The sequence below is a fragment of the Microtus pennsylvanicus genome, chromosome 6 (assembly GCF_037038515.1).
Source record: "Microtus pennsylvanicus isolate mMicPen1 chromosome 6, mMicPen1.hap1, whole genome shotgun sequence".
Classification (NCBI taxonomy): domain Eukaryota; kingdom Metazoa; phylum Chordata; class Mammalia; order Rodentia; family Cricetidae; genus Microtus; species Microtus pennsylvanicus.
Genome location: NC_134584.1, coordinates 74157838 through 74177347, shown reverse-complemented (window position 1 = coordinate 74177347; position 19510 = coordinate 74157838). Strand labels below are relative to the sequence as shown.

At 42.9% G+C, this 19510-nt stretch overlaps 1 protein-coding gene across 6 annotated transcripts in view; it reads left to right on the top strand.

The window, feature by feature from the left end:
* Large1 (LARGE xylosyl- and glucuronyltransferase 1) overlaps window positions 1-19510 on the top strand; it is a 464139-nt gene that overhangs the window by 24891 nt on the left and 419738 nt on the right. Inside the window, exon 1 of one of the 6 annotated variants that reach the window (XM_075976473.1) lies at window positions 9059-9147. The exons of 4 other annotated variants lie outside the window; for them this stretch is intronic. The gene's annotated coding sequence lies outside the window, so the exon portion shown is untranslated. Of the gene's footprint in view, window positions 1-9058; window positions 9148-19510 lie in introns of those variants that run through there. One more of the 6 variants, XM_075976477.1, reaches the window with a different exon arrangement.

Here is a 19510-nt window from a genome sequence, read left to right as displayed (position 1 = left end):
AGCGTACACTACTAACTACATTTAGGTCTCCTTTCCTCCTGGTCCATGAGCACTGTAAGATCCCTTGGTGACTCCAGATTCATGGCTTGCCTCCCATGTTCTCTGCTCTTATTTAGTGGTCTGAATGTTAGTGGACTGAATGAGGACCCCTCCAAGAAGCCTGATTTACCCCAGTTTCTGAAGTTGGAGCTGCAGAAGGCAAGAAAAAAGAAAAAGAGAGGGGTTGTTTAAGGACACCATCATGCATGGTTTTACAGCACAAGTTAAGCCATCTCCTCATCTCAAACTTATGAATGAGTGGACTGAAGAAAATGTGCCTTCTTTTCTCTCAGTGAAAAAGATGTCACAAGTGGAGCTGAGGAATGCTGTTGGTGCAGAAAGTCTGCCTAACCCAGGAGGGAGCTGGATTCCTGGACCTTTGCCACAAAAATTGTCAAGACAGCTGCACTTGCCAGTGTGACAATAAAACCTAAGACAAAACAGCTGAATGTGAACGCTTTTCTTTATATTGAATGAGGGGGCTTGGGAGCAGCTCTTGTAATTAAAAGCAGAGCAGTGGTGCTTCTGAAGGGAGCGTGGTGAGAATTTGCAGAGTAGGTGTCACCTGTTGATTATCATGGTTCTCAGTATATGTTCATTGTGTGATGTTTCCTTGGGGGTGTGTTTCTGTTCACTGCAGATCGAGGGTAACAGCAGACCACAGAAACCTTTTTACCAAAGTCTAGTCTGGTGAGCTGTGAGTCTCACTGAAGTTGGGGATACCTTCTGAGGTACAGGCAGCTTATGGGCAGCTGTACCACCAACAGAGAATCTCTTTCAGCAGCAGTCTTTAGTGGATTGTGAATTTACCGGGAGGGAAGAGGCCTTGTGTACCTTGTGAGTACTCGCTTCCTATTCCATAAGGAAATGCTGCTGCGCCCAATCTTGTGAGGGTCTTATTACAAGAAGTCACAGCTGTGGAGATTTAAACAAGGCAATGGTGCTGTCATGCAGGACAGATCTGCAACAGAGTTTCCTTGTGGGTAAGTAAGGTGTGGGAAATTGAATAAAGCTCAGGCTTTAGGACTAAGCAGATCTGGTCAGGCACTTGATGTGACTTTGGGAACAACCTTAAGCTTCTGGACAGATGATAGGCATCTCCTTATCTGTAAAGTAGATGATGTTATTTTAGACTGTGGGCAGTACTGTGTGAGGATTCATTTGAAGGTTGTTTGTAGGTGTTTAGGGCTCTAAATACTAACCGTATCCTCACCACTGTCTGACGTAGACCCTGCATGTGATCACAAGCTTGTTAAACACTTACCAACCATGCACATGCCATTGCTTACAATGGAAGAGAAATGGAGGCAGTTGGGAAAGCCACAGGGAGGGATTTTTGAAGATGTTGAATATTTTGACTCAAAACATTGTTTATCTTTGGGATTTTACATGTTCTCTAATACTTTCAGATTATTTTTTCATTTAACTTTTAAAAGCTGTCATTTGGATCTTATCTAAAATTAATGCAATTTCTTAGGCATTCGTGTGAATGGTAATTACTGGGTGCACCAGTGAGTCATTGCTTTGGTGTCTAATGTTCCTTCTTGGACTGAAGGATATTCATGATAGAGGGCAGAGGATGACTGTAGCAAGGGGCCACAGGTGCTAGTATCCTGGGTCTGTTGATAGGATGATCTTAGGACTCAGGCTGGGGACTCAGTACAGAAGAACCTGGTTGTCTTGAATAACTGCATCAGACTCCCTTTGGGAGGTAGGGTAGACTTGAGAGGAATAGAACCAAGCATCAGCCACTGAAACAGTCTAGGTGCTGGTGATTTGATATCTCATTAGGGCTGCTTCTTGGTTCACGGGTGCTGGCCCCTCTCAGCATCCTATTTTTGTAGAAGGAACAAGGGAGCTCTCTGTGACTTATTTATTAACTTGTGTACTTTTTTATTATTTTAAATAAAGTTTTGGCTAGCATACAAGGAAACACCAGCTGACAGTTTCATACATTTATATCATTATTCTTTATTCTTATTGCTCCTCACATTCTTCATCTCTGTGCAGCCCTGACCCCATGGGCTTTGAAAAGAGAGGCCTAGCTCTCAAGGGGGAGCTTGTTACTTTGAACTAACCTTCTAGGTTTTAATTTCTTTACATTGTCAGGAGGCCAGAGAGCCCTGCAGTACAATGCAGGGGTTACTAGGGTGCTAGTATTGACCTTCTGGAGGCAGCTGAGCTACTCCTAATCCTCCTTAGCCTCCAGGAGAACCTTACTTTTCTCCTGGCATTTTTCATATCCAGCTTTTTCTAGGTTGCAAAGTATATCAGTGAACCTGGTGTCTCTTTGTTAAGGTTGCAAAGTCTGTATGGCAACCTGCGATGCCTCTGTGGAATAAACATTTTTACAGATGGACAGACTCAGTTTTTTCGATCTCACTTTGTCATCTGTCTGGCTTAAGCAAGGTTGTCCACTATGCTCCTGTGCTGAAGTCTGACAGCCTGGTGTGGCCTGTGGAAGACCCTTTGAGCCAGGCAGCCCTGAGTTTGAAAGCATGTGGGACTTGAGTGGGTTACATATAATCTCAGCTTTAGTATCTCCATGGAGTATTAGAATAACATGAACTGTGAGGTAAACAATTGCCCTGGGGTCCTTTCTTGCTTTCTTTGTAGAAGAAGGAAAGCCCAACAGCTACAAGGTATCCCTCTCTGTCTTCTTCCTCTTTGCCTTTATACATATAAAGTGAGCAAGGAAGCCCAGGTGAAGTTTCCTGCTCTCCCCAAGTGTCCTCCTAGTTTCTTATAGGTGGATGACAATCTGCTTCCCTTTTCTTCCTTTTATAGGGTGATCGAGCAATGAATTATATATAGCACAGGGCTTCAAACTCAGAGTGATGAAGACCCTGTGGGGGAGAAGTTGGAAGAAAGCATAGTGCTTAAAACCCACTAAGTCACTTTGGAATTTAGTTTCCTTGTTGTAAAATTGGGAATATTATTAGCATGATCATTGAGAGGGTTTTGTAGGTATGGAGTGGAAATTTGTGGGAAGATCTTAGAAAGGGATGAGAACTATTGTCACTCTAAGTGACCCTTAGAAAGGAAATTATAGAGCTCAGTGGTAGGGAGAATGATTGTTTGACTTGTGCATGACCCCGGGTTTGATCCTTCACACTGCCTACAGCAGCAACAACAAGAACAAACCCAAACCCAAACCAAACCTACTGAGTTCAGGGCTCATACATCACAGCTCTCAGTTGTATTCCTCAAAAGGTGCTACCTGTGCTTTTATTTTTTGAAAAAAAAAATGTTTTTCCCCATGCAGAAAACTTCACAGTCCATGTACTACTTGTGCTATGGAGGTTCAGGTGACACCCCCTTTGTGCTTGGGAAGAGGGCAATTCAAACATTTGTAAGCTTTCAGTTGTTTGTCATTGTTCTAGGAAGGTTGACTTTGGAGTCAGTGACTGTGTGTCAGCAAGACAGTGATTTGAAGGAGGTATGGACCTCTCTTCTTGGGCTAGTAGATGAGAGGCTATGTTGTCAGCCTGCAGTGTAAGCCATGACCTTGAGACTCTGCCAGCTCTGCATGACGGTGGTATGTAACCTTCATGGTCTCCCAGTCTGACTTTACCTGGTATCCTACTGATTTCCTGCATAGTTCTGAAGTTCTAGCCAAATGCACAGGGCTTGGTGGTGGTACAGGCCTCCTTCTGGGTAGCCCTTTGCTGGAGTTGGCATGATGCATGGCCCTCAGAAGGCATGTGGAGCTTGATAAGTGGGCAGCTCCTTCAGGCTGACTCACTCCTAGGGTTAGCCCTGTGCAAAGTGCACTTTCTTTAATGCTACCAGGGAAAAATTGTGACATACAGCAATTCGGGGAAACCTTTGAAATACACAATTACTTCCAAATCTTGTGTTTCTAGCAACCTGGAGAGAAAGAGGGCACAGTTCCGCTATGAAGAATTAGTGAGGGAGTTCACTGAAAGGCATTGGATGACACTTTGATGTTGTATGACCACCTGACACCAACCTGTGGTAGACTTAGATCTTCTTTTCCTTTTCATTCTTTTGTTTAATTATTTTCCAGCTATTTGTTGAGCACCAGTTGATATGAGACTTGTCCTAAGCACTGTGGGTTCATTAGTGGATGAAGTTATTGTTGGCTTTGTCCTTGTGAAGCTCACAATCAGTTTGTATAAAAACAAGGAGAACATGCCTTCTTTAGAGTGAAATACCACAAAGAAAGGTAATGTATTAACATATAAATAGATGATAGGGAAATCTGCATATGCAGGGGGTAGAACATACATTTAAAACTAGCTTTTAAAATGGTGTGTGCGTATGTGTGTGTGGTGTGTATGTGCCCATGTGCATATGTGTGGAGGTCAGAGAACAACCTTTGAGAGTCTACTTTCTTCTTCCACCGTGTTGAGTCTGAGGCCCTCTTGTTTCTGCCATGCCTTGTATTCCAGGATAGCTGATCCATGAGCTCTTGTGTCTGCCTCCCACCTTGCCGTAGGAGTGCTGGGATTACAGAAGTGTGTCATCTCATCTGACTTGAATGCCTGGGTTCTGGGTATCTAAGTCTGCCAGTTTTTGGCAGCAAGCGTTTTTACCTGCTGAGCTTGCTTTTTGAAGCAGGAGTTTGTGGAGAGGACTTTGAACACTGGAAGAAGGTGGAAGAACGAGTCATAAGGAAAAAGCAGAGGCCCCTAAGCTCTTCTTCAGTTGTTGAGTGAGAGACTATAATGGGGGTCCTGTGTCTGGAAGGAATGCCTAGAAAAGTAGTGAGAGGTATTAGAGGTCCATTCACTCTGGGTCTCATGGGCACTGGGAAACTGGTATGAGTCACCTCATCTCTATCAGGATGTGCAGGCTAACTCCCATGTTGTTGACTGTCTCAAAGACAGACCACATAACTGGCGGTAGTGGGACATGTCTGTTATCTCAGTACTAGGGACAGTGAGGTAGGAGGGGGTTGAGAACAGGCTGAATTATTGGGCAACATAGCAAGATCTTGCTACATCAAAATAGAAATGAGAAGCAAAAAAGGAGGCGCTTGACTCTAACTACAGTTGGAGACAGTATGTCAGGGTGTGTTGGAATACTTCATCCTCAGTCTCTCTTGCTCTGATTCCCTCTAGTCCTGTGATGGTTTACTCACTTAATTCTTTTTAGTTTTTCTCAGCTCTCAGATGAAGTGAAACTTTCCAGCATGGTGGCAGAGTGGTAGCCACTGAATGGCACTTGCCTCATCTTTGCATGTTGCAAATGTGTGTGCTGTCCCACTGTCACGCCCTTGAAGGGTCTGCATTTAAGCAGACTAGGACATAAAGATCTAGTTGCTGATTTTTGCTAGCCAGGCAACTCCAGTGCTGGGGCCAAGCAGATTTGTAGGAGTGTTCTAACTCAATCCTGATGAAATCTGCATCCCACCGTGACTAGTTTTCTCATTTCCAACATATTTCATCTAGCTGTGCATTGTCTCACAGCCCTCTTGGATCTGAGGAGGAGCACTGGGGAGATTTGTGGTTCTGTGAGGAAAACTGGGTTATGGAGGGATAAGTTATAAGAGTACCCAATTCATCTACTAAAATGCCAATATTTTGAAGTTTTCAGAGTTCAAGGTGGTCACAGAATGTCAGGGGCAGGTGCAAAGACTTACCCTGTTATTTTAGCAAGTGATGCCCGGTGTGCAGTTGTAGTTTTAGTCCTTAAACTAGCCGTGTGTTGTATGAGGCCACTTGTTTGTTCCTGGCTGCTCAGCCTGAAAATAATCACACAGATACTATATCACTTAAATCATTGCTTGGCCTGTTAGCTCTAGTTTCTTATTTGCTAACTCTTACATCTTAATTCAACCCATTTCTATTCATCTGTGTATTGCTACATGGCTGTGGCTTACTGGCAAAGTTCTGTCTCATGTCTCTCTCTCTTGTGGGGCTACATGGCTTCTCTTGACTCCCCCTTCTTTCTCCTAGCATTCAATTTAGTTTCTCCACGTACCTCTGTTCTGCCCTGCTATAGGCTCAAACCAGTTTTTACTCGTTAATGGTAATCACAGCATACAGAGGGGAATCCCCCATCAGCCATGTCTGCTGCTCCATGGAAGTGTGGCACTTTCATAACAATGGATTTTAGCCTTAGCCATCGTCATCCTAGTTGTGAAGGCCAATGCTGCTGTTTTGGTTTACTGATATAAAACAGCTTTTAGTTTTAGGGCCAAAGTTCATCTTGGTGGTTTTCCTAGGCCAAGTTCCCTGGATGACTGGGCTGTCTTTTACCCATTCCTTTGAGACTGCAAGAGGCAGAAGTGGGAGCCATTTGGAAAAATTTGGATATAGCCTGGACTGACTTTCAGCATAGGCAGAATTGATGGGAAACCCTTGTTTTGGTGAAGAAGCTGTATGGTACCTGCTTTCCTCATGCACTGGATGTCATGCATGTGAATCCCATACCATTTATTTATCCTGGGTACAGCACTGCCCTTGAGTTCTTTGTTGTTAGCCTATCTTCTGGACATCAGACCCAGAGTGCCAGCGTTAGCATGTCCTCTTCTTAGGACTCCTCTTTCATTAACTGTTGCTTTAACCTCTTGTCATTGTTTATTACCGCTTGTTTGCCTAACTCGCTCACATGGTTGAAATGTATACTGTATGTGGGTCTTTTTTCAAAGCATAGTCTCTATCAAAGTGGGTGTCTTTATTCAGCATTTCTAGGGAAAAGGGTCTATTCAAGAGAACCATACAAACTTGGTGCTTATATTTTGATAGCACTTACAAACCAAATTGCCATGATTCTGTACAGTTATCACTTGGAATTAAACTGTATTTTTGTAAGCTAAGACTCAGACTTTTGAACCTGGCTCCTCTGTGCCTTTAGAAAGGATCAGTTTATAATCATGCATGATAAAATTTGTTATGAATCTAATTCTTTGACCTTCTGTTTCTCAGAATTTCTTGATAGTGAGGTTTAGACCAGCCTTCTGTACATATGTTCATTCCCCTTTTGAGTTCTCCACCTGCTCACTCAGAGCTGTATGTGACTTGACCTGGCTGCTTAACACAAGACCTCAGGGGTACAGAGCCTGCTGCAGGCCTGGACTAGTTTACTCGTTAAGCTGGACAGAAAGCCATGCAACTTGTCTTGTGCTGGTCCTGGGTTCTATATGAAGGTGGGTTTTGCAAGTCAGTAGCAGCTCCCCTTCATGGCCTCTGCATCATCTGGTGCCTCTGGGATCTTGGCCTGTTGGAGTTTCTGTCCTGTATTTCCTTTGTGCTGGGATTATGTATCACCTTGCCCAGCTTAAATTTAGAATTCTTCCTCCAAATTGTGAACTGTCACAAAGGCTGGTGCATGTGAGTATCATTTGAACTTTCTGTAGTGATGACAGGTACCTGAGAGAAATAGTTTAAAGTGGCAAGCATGTATTTTGAACCAGAGTTTCAGAGGTCTCAGTATACAGTGAGATGGCTGTATTGCTTTTAATTTGTGACAAGACACTATGGAGGAAGAGCATGCACGGCTCAGGGAAGCTAGGCACACTGCGTGACAGCCAGGAAGCAGAAAAATGAGCAGAAAGAGATCAGGGCCAGACTTACCCTTCAGAGGCACTCCACTCCGCAGCAGTCCACTTCTTTCTGCCAGGCCCCACCACTGAGACTTCTACCACCTCCTGGCAGTCTAGGGGGAATTTGAACCTGTCATTGACTAGATCAGAGCCCTTGTGATCTGTCTCGGGAAATTCCTCCACAAATGCATCCAGGGGTGTACTTCACTAATCTCTGAGGCACTTCTCAACTAATTGAGTTGATAATTAAGCTTATCAGCTGTGCAGCTTGGTGCACTTTCCCAAAAGCCGTGTTCCTGCGTGATCAACTCTGTGACCAAGAAACAGAACATTACCGAAACCACAGACAGCCCTGGCCTCCACCACTGCTCCACGTTCCTCCCAGCGGTGTGCATCTTGATTTTAGATTGACATTATTGTTGAATGATGTTTGGGAGAGACTGCTCTACATCTGTAAGGACCCAACCATTGCTTCTGCAACTCAGGGGCGGGCATGTTCCTGGCCCAGAACTGATGGCTACATTCCACCTGCCAGAGTTTCCTGTAGAGCCTGTCTTGGGTAGGGGCTACAGGAGGCTTCAGATCAGGAGGTAGGATGGTCCTTCATTGCAGGGATTTTCCTTCTGATTGCTGATGGCAAATGCTGTGAGGCACTGGCAAGGGATGTCTTCATTTTTTTTTAATTTTAATTTTTATTCTTTATATACATTACATCCCAGCCAGTTTTATTTTCTCTCCACTATTCCCAGTCCTCCTTCTCTTTCCCTCACCACCCCCAGATCTACTAGTCCTCTGCTTCCCTTCAAAGAAAAAAAAGAGCAGTCCTCCCAAAGATATCAACTTAACATGACATAACAAATTACAATAAGTTGTCTTCAATTTGGCCAGCTCAACATCTCCCTCCCATCAAAGTGCTGTGTTCACCGTGCGAGCTTCAGTCCCTGGTCGCCTGCCTGCTGCAGGTCAGACTGAGACTGAGTCTGTTGCTGCAGCATTTGAGTTTAATGCTCAGGGGATGGATCAGGCATGGTCACTAAGGAGGCAGCCTCCCTCACCTCTGGAGTCCGCTTGGATGGTTGAGGTGACACGTATTCAGGCTGAGGAGCTTTGCTCTCTGTGATGTGGCTCTCTGCCCCATAGTTCCCCAGTCAAGGACAGGTGGCTGTCACTCAGCTTTGGCTACAGGCCACAGAGTGCTTTGCTAACAGTTTTGGGATGGAGATCTTCCTGGCCTCTTTGGCCCAGAGACTGCAGTTTGTCTCACAGAGCTTGGAGCAGCTCCCTCAGCCCTGCTCTTTCATCACAGTGGTGGGGGTGGGAAGTGGGCGAAACACAAGCATACAGAAGGCTCCACGCTCCTGGAGCTAGAATTTAACTACCCAAATGCCAAATAAGATCTCCCGTCTAAAGTCAGGGATTCTTAGAAATGAAGCCAGTGTGGTTTATAGCTATGATCCCAGTTACAGAATGAGCAACTTATGCCTTGCTGTCCTCAGGGAACGGCATCATAGCATTGTAGCAGAGACTGCTTGGCATCACTCTGGAACTGCAGGGGAAGAAAGTCCTGTACCCTCTACCTAGCTGTGTGAGTTTGGGTAAGTTTCTTGACTTCTCTGATCCTGAACAGAATGGGGATCACTGCAGTCTGAATCTTTTCAGGTTGTGCTCACTATTCAGAGTAAAGCACTTAGAATAGCCCATTGAAGGCTTGATACACATTAAGCATTCCCATAACTGAAACATAGCTGCCTGTAGATTTTGGATCATCCAGGTGCAGAAGGTAGTTTATTATTCATGGTTTTCAGACAGGGAAATTGAGGCACAGACTGGCCAAGTTCCTGCTCCAGACTTCACAGCTGAGGTAGGGTTTGAACCAGAGGCTTCCCATTTTCCTGTGAATAGTTCCAGAACTATTTGTGCTTTGCCCATTATTATCAACTGAAGAGCATGTTTCTTTGAGGAAGACTCCACGTGGTAGTTAGTATTGATTGTCAGCTTGGTGGGATTTTGAATTACCCAGGAGAGAAAACCCTGAGCATGCCTGTGAGGAGTTATCTTTATTAGCTTCATTGCACTGGAAAGACCCACCTGAATGCAGGCAGCATCGCTCCATGAGTTGGCATACTAGACTGAAAGGTAGAATGTTTATCTCACTGTTCTTTCTGACTATATGTGGCATAGCCATCTCCACCTCATGTTCTTGCCACCACATTTTGTTTATCATGAGGCACAATACCCCTCTACTCCAGAAGTGGCTTTTGTCAGTTATTTTGTCAGAGCAATGAGAAGTGTAACTAACATACTCCCCTCACCCCTAAATAATTCTGGGGAAAACGGGGCCAATGCCGTTCACTTTATGGTCCACTCAAAATAATAAGCATAGCTAGAACATGAAGATTGGAAGTTTCTTTTGTCACATTTGCTTGACCTGTTTATTTGGATCAGACTCTGTAGATATAGGTTTCTTTCCTGCCTGGTCCCACAACCTTTCAGTCCCAAAGAAATACCCAGAGGCACCAGTTGTAAACAGAGACTGCACTTTTGTTTCTGAGCCACCCAGATCTGAATAATTATACAGAAACTATAATAATTACAATACTGTTTGGCCAATGGCTCAGGCATATTTCTAGCTAGTTCTTACATCTTAAATTCACACATTTCAATTAATCTATGTATTGCCGAAGGCTGTGGCTCACTGGCACATACGTGGTGTCTCTTTGACTCTGCCTACTCTTTCTATATATCTTTGTTTGGATTTCCTACCTGGCTTTACTCTGCTAAGCAACTGGCCAAAACAACTTCATTCATCCACCAATAAAAGCAGCATATTTACAGAAGGACATCCCACATCATCTCCTCTTTTCCTTCTAATTAAAAAGGAAGGTTTTAACTTTAACATAGGAAAATTACATGTACAAAATAGTTATCAAACAAGAATTATAGTTACAATACTTAGTTTGTTTACATTTGGCAAATTAAGGAAAATATCATCTATCTTATTTTTGTAAGTCTAAAGTTTTATATTTAATTTATCTTTTATCATAACTAAGGAAAACTATAATTGTAACCATCTAATCTTCAATCCGTCAAAGACCCCGAATGCTATAATATTACTTAAGTAAACAGGAAATGCATTGTAAGCAACTTCCAAAGTTCTAGAAATGACAGAGACATCTCACTGCTTGGAAAGTCACCCAAAGTTCATTTGTAACATTGGAATATCCATCTTTATCTTACAGGCCTATAATACCTGGCAGACTTTTCAGTAACACAGGAAATTTGAAGATCTGTTCTGCCTTGTACTGGAAACATTTGTCAGTTGCTTTCTTCTGTTTTCTGCAGAATGTCTGGCTATTTCTTCTGTGAAGCAGGAACCCTGAAGGACCATCCTGACTTTTGGAAAGTTCAGCAGTCACTTTTCTGTGGGTCCTGCATGTCCAGTTCTTACAGCATACCATCAAGCAGTCCAGGCAAGAACAATTTCTTACCCATATAACTAGCCTTGTCACATTGAAGGCAAATTCCATAATGAGGTTCTTTAATGCCCCTCAACCTCTTTGAAGTAATTGGTACTACCAGAAGCAGACATGTCTCACTGTTGAAAAAGTCTTTAAGTTTTTAAAACATTTTAAATGCCATATTCTGTAGGTCTGTGGAAGGTTTGAAGAAGACCTATCCATCTTAAATCTCTCTAAACATCTAGAAAAGCTAACTAACATGACTACAAGTTTGACTATTATAGATGACTGTCTATTAATCCATAATTTTTAATTATATATTCCATTTTTAAATGATTTGTATAAACATTATACCTTAAGCAGGAGTAGAAATATACATATAACAAAATTGACTTGAAATTTGTATTAGTAAACCAAAGTCCATACCAACGCAGTATTCATTTCTATGTCATATCCTCCTCTTTTTTTCTTTAGAAATCCTTGACTATGACCATTATCTATTAACCATTTATAATCAGCCCCTTTAAATGAAAACAAGTATTTATAAACATTATTTGAGGGAGAAGTTATGAGGTTGGGTCATCCTACGAAGCATCTTTCCTCACCACAGCTACCCTGAATAGGAGAGGATTAAAGAAAGGAAAACTGTCTCCCTAGTCTGTTCATACTAGGTCCCGGCTGACAGGCATGTCCTGATGAGTGCTATACTGTTTTATACTCCCTGGTGGCCCATACTCAGGGGTATAGGAGCTTAAGAATGCAACAGATCAGCCAAGAAAAACAAGACCTGTGGGGAGCAAGGAAAACAGAGAACCAGAAGAGGGGTGGTGGAGGTGGGAAAGGAAGAGAAATGTCAGGGTCAGAGGTGACATGGGAAAGGATGGATCCAGCCAGCAGAGGAGGAGAAACCAGTGATCTCGGGCCTGCTTGGGGAGTGTGATGGGAGGGCAGAGGGCAGTGTGCAGTGGGAATGTAGAGGAGGACTATCAAAGCTAGTTTCCGTTTCAGTGCCACAGTTCTGTGGGGACTGGATCCTAGGAAGACAGAGAACTAACTCTGAGCCCAGCATACTTGCTCTGTATTCCCTGGAAGACTGTGTGGGTCAGGACCCTTAGCTCAGACCTAGATTTTACTACTATCTGCATTCCAGCTTCCCAGAAAGGTCCCCATGAACGGATGTATCCGTGAGTTTGTTTCCAGCCCTGTGTTCCCTTTTATACTATTCAGAAAAGTTGACACAAATAAACTCTACCATGTGTCTCTCATCCAGGAAGAGTGCCTGCTTGCTTCTCTAGGCGTGCTTCTATGTAGTGTTGGAGGCACTAAAAAAAGAAGTACTCAGACTGATCCAAGGGCTTTTTGTGGACAGGGCAGAATAACACCAAACACGTAGTCAGACCTGCAGGAGTGCTTCAATTGTGTGGATTCTCTCTGCTTAGGAGCTTGTCATCTTAGCTGAGAGAGGTGTCTAAGTCTCTGTCCTTAAGGACTGTCAGGGCTCTATGAGGAGCTTGGGCAGAGGTGAGTTGACCAGCTTTTGTGTGTGGGTGTGTGTGTGGATATGTATATATTGGCTTCAATGAAAAAGGCTTGTTTTCTTAGGTTATGTGAAGTTCTTGATGCTACCTCTCACTCTGCTCCGACTCTTCCTCCAGTTACCAGCAGGAGGTGGGTGAGGCCTTTGGATGCCCTCTGTTGAACATTTAGTTCTTACATTGTAGGGTGCTTTCATGTGGAAACTCAGGTTCAAGAACATAAGTAATACAGTTTAAGGTGGTGGCCATGGTGGTGCTGAAGGAGAAGGGCAACCGCCTTTAGTTTTTCCAGGCTCTATGTTGAACTCTTATTTGGAGACTGAGTACATCAATTACATGTCTGCCCTGTGCTGGGCAAGACTCTAAGCCCTCTGCTCATATGTTCTAAGAAAGACTCTGTAGGGCATAGATGCTCAAATGCCTACTTAATGAGGTCACTGATGGAGGCATGGTCAAGTCTAAGGGTGTGTTGGTTATTTTTGCTGTGCCACATAGCTCTCATGATGGTCACACCAGCTCTCTGCATAGGTAATAATAATGGCTGTGTAATTTGATACTTTCTCTTCCAGATACTTCTAGATCTTCGCCACCTTTCCCTGTGCTATTTGCTTTGTATTGAAGAATTTAACTGCCACAGTACCATTGCTGGTGGGCTGTAAACTTATCTAGCTTTGCTCTTAAGTATTTTCTAAAGTTGATAAACTAAACTCTATGTCCTTCATTATATAGCAATAATCTCTAGTCTAATGTTGAGTTTCTTCACCTCTTCAGTGTGATTTGTTCAGTGAAAAAAAAAAGCTCATTGTTTTGGGAAAAAAGTTTCAGAGAGGGCGGAAGAGGGGAGATGCATTCTGTATAAGAATACCTGCATCATGACAGTCTTGGAAAAGAAAGGTTGAGGTTTCCATGCCCTGCCCTGAAGCCCTTCTCTCTGTGCTGATCTCAGTTCAACCACACTGTGCTGCAACCGTACCTGGGTTCAAACTTCATTTCTGACTCTTAACCAAAATTTCTGGTGAGTGAGCAGGGGCTGTCACTTGTGTACTTTCCTGACACAGGGCTGGCGCATCACAGGTATACCTTAAATGTTAATTGAATTTCAGATACAGAAAAAAAAATTGTGAGAGGTGGGCTGTTTTCCTCTGCCACCTTGGAGATGCTTAAGTTCTTTTCCTAATCCCTGTTACCATATAGACTGGTGCTGAAATTATGAGATGTGTGGAAGCCACTGCAGTTTAATTCAGTTTGTGTGTGTGTGTGTGTGTGTGTGTGTATGTGTGTCTGTATATATGTGTGTGTGTGTGGTTACTAGTGCAAAGCATTCTGTGCAGGCAGAATAAATACAAAATGGAAAGAGTCCGACCACCAGTGTAAGTCTCCATCAATCACTTGCTTCTTGACTTAGGCAGTTATGGCTGGGTAAGAACATCCTGGGTCTGGACTTTAATTCAGATTTCATCACATGCAACCTTGTGATACTGAGCAAGATACTTAACTTCTCTGAATGAGTTCCCTCTTCTATAACATGCCCCAGACCCAGCAGGTTGTTGAGTATTAAATGAGTTACTATGTATAAAGCATTCAGGATCACTGTTGGTGTTATTTGTTGTTAAAGGAGGCTTTACTGTCCTCATGGAAAATCTAGCTGGTGAGAGCCTAGGTCACATGACATTGTAACAAGGACAGAGAGTCTCCTGGAATTGGACTTAATAAAGTGCTTCAAAGTGGTGGCTCAGACTCATAGACATTTATTGTCTCACAAGTAAAGGGGCCAAAAGTCTTAAGTTCAGAGAATTGTCAGGACCACCTAGGTCCTGTGTCTTGCTAGCCTCCTATGACTTACTGCTGTCTTTTGTGCTCCTTGACTGGTGAAGGCATCAATGGCTTCACTAGGCCTTATCCCCATGTTTCCCTCTGTAACTGCTTATACCATCAGCCATGTGGTCTAAGGGTCTATCCTATCCCTGTATTTCTCACCTAAATTTTATTTGCAGTAACCTTGTTCCCAAATAAGGTCACATTCTGAAGTGCTAATGGTTTGGCTCTAACATACCTACTTTGGGGATACACATCTATATCTCTAGCTTGGGTGCAGATATTATGTGCTGAAACTCTGAGCACAGAGCCTAGAAGGAAGGAGGTGATCAGTGCTAGGTAGGTCTGGTGTCACTTCATCTTCATCTTTGGCTGCACAGTCCTGGGATGTTTCTCTGAACAAGTTCAAGAGTTTCTTAACTCTTGACTTTGAGTGGTACGATGGCTTGCAGGGGAGTGGATTCTTTAGTCTTTGTTTTTCTGGAATGGGGTGGAAAGAAATTCCTTTCCTCTAGCATGAGGAAGGAAAACTTAGGTCCTGGTGGCACATGTTAGCCCAGGAATGTTCCAAGTTGCTGTATTCCTCCTTGCCTTACCTATGTGATGTTTTGTAGACCAAGGGGTTTGGAATGCTCAGAAGTGCTGGCACACATGAACTGGTTTGGGTTTACCATATCCCAGAGTTACTTTGCAGTCAGAATGGAAACCTGACTTTCATTCCACTTAAGAGCTGAATAGTTTTGCTCCACAGAAGTGTAGATATCTGTGGAAATAGCCCTAATTTTAGCCCTGCCATACTTAATACCGACTTAGAGAGTGCTGTTTTGGGTCAGTGCCCAGGGAATTGGGAACATAAACAGGCTGAAGGGTCAGATCAAGCACAGAGCGGCCCAGGGACTGAGAAACTTGGGAGGGCACTGCAGGGATCTTTAGTGGATCTAAAAAAGGTCAGCCACAGCTGAGCATCATGCATGCCCAATCTCACAACTCAATAGGAAGAGGCAGGGGGATTGCTGTGGCTGAGTTCTAGTTCACAATGAGTTCCAGACCAGTCTGAACTACAAAGAAAGATATCTGAATAGATGGGCTGGACAGAGAAGCCCTGATCAGAAATATGGGATTCTAAATGCAGGGGTCTCTCTTTCTTCCCTATTTTATATGTCTTGTTAAAATTCTTCTTCTTCGTAAGCCAGTTCTTGACCCTGTTTCTCTTGTCTCTGTCTCCATAATTCTACTCCTGTCCTGAATTACTGGTATTTTTCATAATCATGTTCATGTCCCATGGCAGCATTTTTAATTCTGAGATTGATTCACATGCATTAAAGACCCAGAAATCATTTTTATACCTTGAAGAGTCAGCCAGGGTTATTATTGTCATGTCTGTATACTGAGCTGGATATCTAGTAAACATGCAGAAAATACATAGCCCAAGGGATATGAAAAGATTGTTGATTTCTGCTTTACCCAACCAAGGGCTTGGGGCAGTCAGAATATAATAAAATATATATTGTTGATTAAATGGAAAAACTTGGTTTATATGAGAGACAGAAATGACCTGTGGCTCTAGTAAGGACGATCTATGAAGGGTTACTACGAGTGGAGACCATAGCATGGAAGATGTTGGGTGTAAGGTGAGATCTATGAGGACACTTGGGAAATAACCCTGTCCTTCTAGCTTAGCAAGAACCTCTGTAGACTATCAGGCAGAGAAAGAACTTTAAACATCATCTAATTTTGTGTCTTTGAAGCATACTTAGCACTAATATTTTTACCTTAATCTATGGTTATTTATTCTGGTAAGATGAGTTCCCTGCTCAGTTTCCAGGACTACATGGTAATGTCCCCACCTGCTGTAAACACTTGAAATCTGTGAATGACTGTCCTGTGTAACTGTTTGGAATTTAGATTTTGGGCATTAAAGATGTGACTGATTCTTGTACTGTCTTTTCATACACATTGTGCTCTTTAAGTAGGATGAGTTGTGTTAAAATTGGAAAAGTGTTGTGCCAGGGACTGCAGGGAGAATAGTTAAGATTGGGCTGGGGCCCCTCTTGTGAATGATTGGTGAAGGCGAGTGAAGCACAGGTAGACCAGATGCCTGTAGATTGTGTGAGCACTAGAACTTGGACCATATCTCCTCTTTCCTCTGTCTCAATGAATTGAATGTGTGTTAGCTTATTTTGAGTTATTAGCTACTGATGTTTGGATATACTTTGAATGTGACTTCCAAGGGTTTGTGTTCTAGAAGATTGTTCATCCGAGTGCTCTGTGAACATTGGGGTAACATTCAAGAGCGGATTTTTAAAAGGTGCTATGCCCTTGGGCTGTTGCCTTCAAAAAGGATTAAAGTGAGTTTTCCATAGAGCAAGTGTGTTCTCTTGAGAATTGGTTATTTTCTAACAACTCTAGTTCTTGAATCCTTTTGACTTCCACCTCACATTTGCTTTAAAAGGGCGCCATTTGCCATGTTGTGATGAAGCTAGAAGGATTTTATAGCTCCATGCTGGTGTCATGCTGTTGAACTTGCCAAACTATGATCTAATAACCTTATCTTCCTTATAAAGTACCCAGCCTCGACTAGTAGGTCTCTTTTAATTGATGCCGTTTAATCTTGCTGATAATATTGTTAAGTAAATGTGGCCTTTCCTTATCAAATGAAAGGAGACTCTAAGATTAGAGGACTAGTGATCATGTGGGGAAGCTATCCGTCGGTAAGAACAGATCCAGAGTGTCAGCATGGACCCAGCCCTACTTTGTTATATCAGGCAGCTACAAATCAAATGATAGGAGCTATGGATTTTGGAAGGAAGAAATGTAACTGAGGCACTTGCTTCCTGGCAGAGATCTTCCTAATCTACTGCTCAAGTCACAGGAGAGCCCAGGTTTTGGTAGGATTTCCCAGGCTATGAGTAAAATCTGTTTGTCCAGGGCTAGTCTAAGGGAGTTTTGTTCCTTAGCTTAGGGAGCAGCCCCAGCTGACAGGTTGAGTCAGAGAAGATCCCAGAATAAAAGCCAAAGGGCTGGATATGAAGGGCATGTGTATCCCAGTCATTTGGATTGCAAGATTTCTGCTCTCAGTGAGGAAGCATTTATATGTGATGCTGTTTGCAGACTGCTTTATTATTTATTAGTGTTGCCTGGCAAGAGTGCCCCAGTTTAGCCATATCCACTTACCAGGGGATACTTAGTCCTGGATCCCAGGAGTTTAGGTCACTGCTTCAGCTATTTTCAGCTCTACTCCCATCTTGTCTGTCTGTTCCTCTATACATTTGTCCACCCACCCACCCATTGCTGTGGGACAATGGTCTTCTACTCTGTAAAGATTTGTCAGTTGTGTTGCTTTAATAAAATGCTGATTGGCCAATAGCCAGGCAGGAATTATAGGTGGACCAACCAGAACAGGAGAATTATGGGAAGAGGAAAGGCTCAGTCTGCAGTCATCACCCAGACAGAGGAAGCAAGATGAGAATGCCTTGCTGATAAAAGGTACCAAGCCATGTGGTTAACACAGACAAGAATTATGGGTTAATGTAGGATGTAAGAGTTAATAAGAAGCCTGAGCTAATAGGAAAACCAGTTTATAGTTAATATAGACCTCTGTGTATTTCTTTGGAACTGAATGGTTGCGGGACCAGGTGGGACAGAAACCTCTGTCAACTAGTGCCCTTTTGTCAGGTACTCCATCTTAGGTAACTTTACTTCTTATCTTCATGTTCTGTTGGTGGAGGCATTAGTGGGTAGGAGAATGGATGTGTTGCTGATATAGTTGTATAAGCAAGGGCAGCATCTTTATTAAGACCATTAAGTTCACAACGACACTCTTCTTCTTTACATCTCCCTGCTGCCTAGAAGAGTGACTAGTGCATTGTTGATGCCCTGATCATGTGTTGAAGAGTTAACCGGCTACAAGCTGCGTGCTTGACCCCATGGGAAGTACGTTCCATAATCTTCTTGTTTGTCGTTCTTGTACTTCTCTATATATTTGTCCCTGTTCTAGGGTACCATCTGCTGCATGTGTACAATACTCGTGCATCAGATATACTCAATAGTATCTAATAATTTGGTTACAATATTCTTTTTTACAGATGAGGAAATTGGGATAGAAGTCACACAAATCTCTAGCTCATGCTGTTTCTTTATTTCTGAACCATTGTTCTGAGCAGAACATCTGTGTTCTAGAAAGGCTCTTTCTGTGCACTCTCTGCTATAGCTAATTACTACATCTTTGCGAGGCAGCTTGTGTGAGGAGGAACTAAGTTTTACACTGCATTTAAATTAAATCTCAAAAGTCACACCTGAGTCGTGCTACCATATAGGACAGTACCAATCCCTACAAGGCTATCCTTAAATAGTAATAACTGCCAAAATTGAGTGTTTCCTATGTATCAAGCTCTGGGTCCACCCAGAGACATAGATTAAATGTTTTAAATCTCAAAGCCCTGGGTGAATTCACAAGGGCCAGGCTACCTTATCCGCTCTGTAGATTATCTATCCTATATCTTACAACAAGGAAGTATTTTGACTCGGTTCTTGCCCAGAGTGAACTAATCTCAGAGGTTTTAACCAGTTCCTTGTTTCTCTTTGTTTTCTGTGTTCACAGCATTAGATCTTGCTGCAGAAATGAAGGTCTCATTCTTCTGTTTGTCAGCTATCAACAGAATAGCTCTTTTTCCCCTTCTCCAGATCTTCCTAAAGGGGTCAAACCATATGCGGATTTTCAAACGCACTGTCTCCACCACATGACTCATTTAGATTGAAGACATTTCTTTCCATTAGGTGAAGTTATGCCAATGTCACTTTGAAAAAAAAAAACCAGTATTCGTCACAGGACGTTCTATTATGTTTCCTGACAAATGAAACAAAATCTACTTTGTGTAATGGTTAAAATATTTCAAGGTTAAGATGGGAAGAAGAGAAGGTTAAGTTGAGTTGGGCTGCAATTTCATTGGGTGGAAAAAACTTGGATCTTGTGAGTTTAATGACATTTACAGTTCCTTGCTGAGCCTTCCTTTCCAGAGGTGGGTTCGCAGGAGTTTCACACTAGGCCTGGTTATGAGTAGAGAGCAGAGAAATCGTGCTTCTGGATGGAAGTGAAAGCTACTGCAGTCTGTTTACACCAGATGTCAGTAGTACTTTAGCATACAGACTTG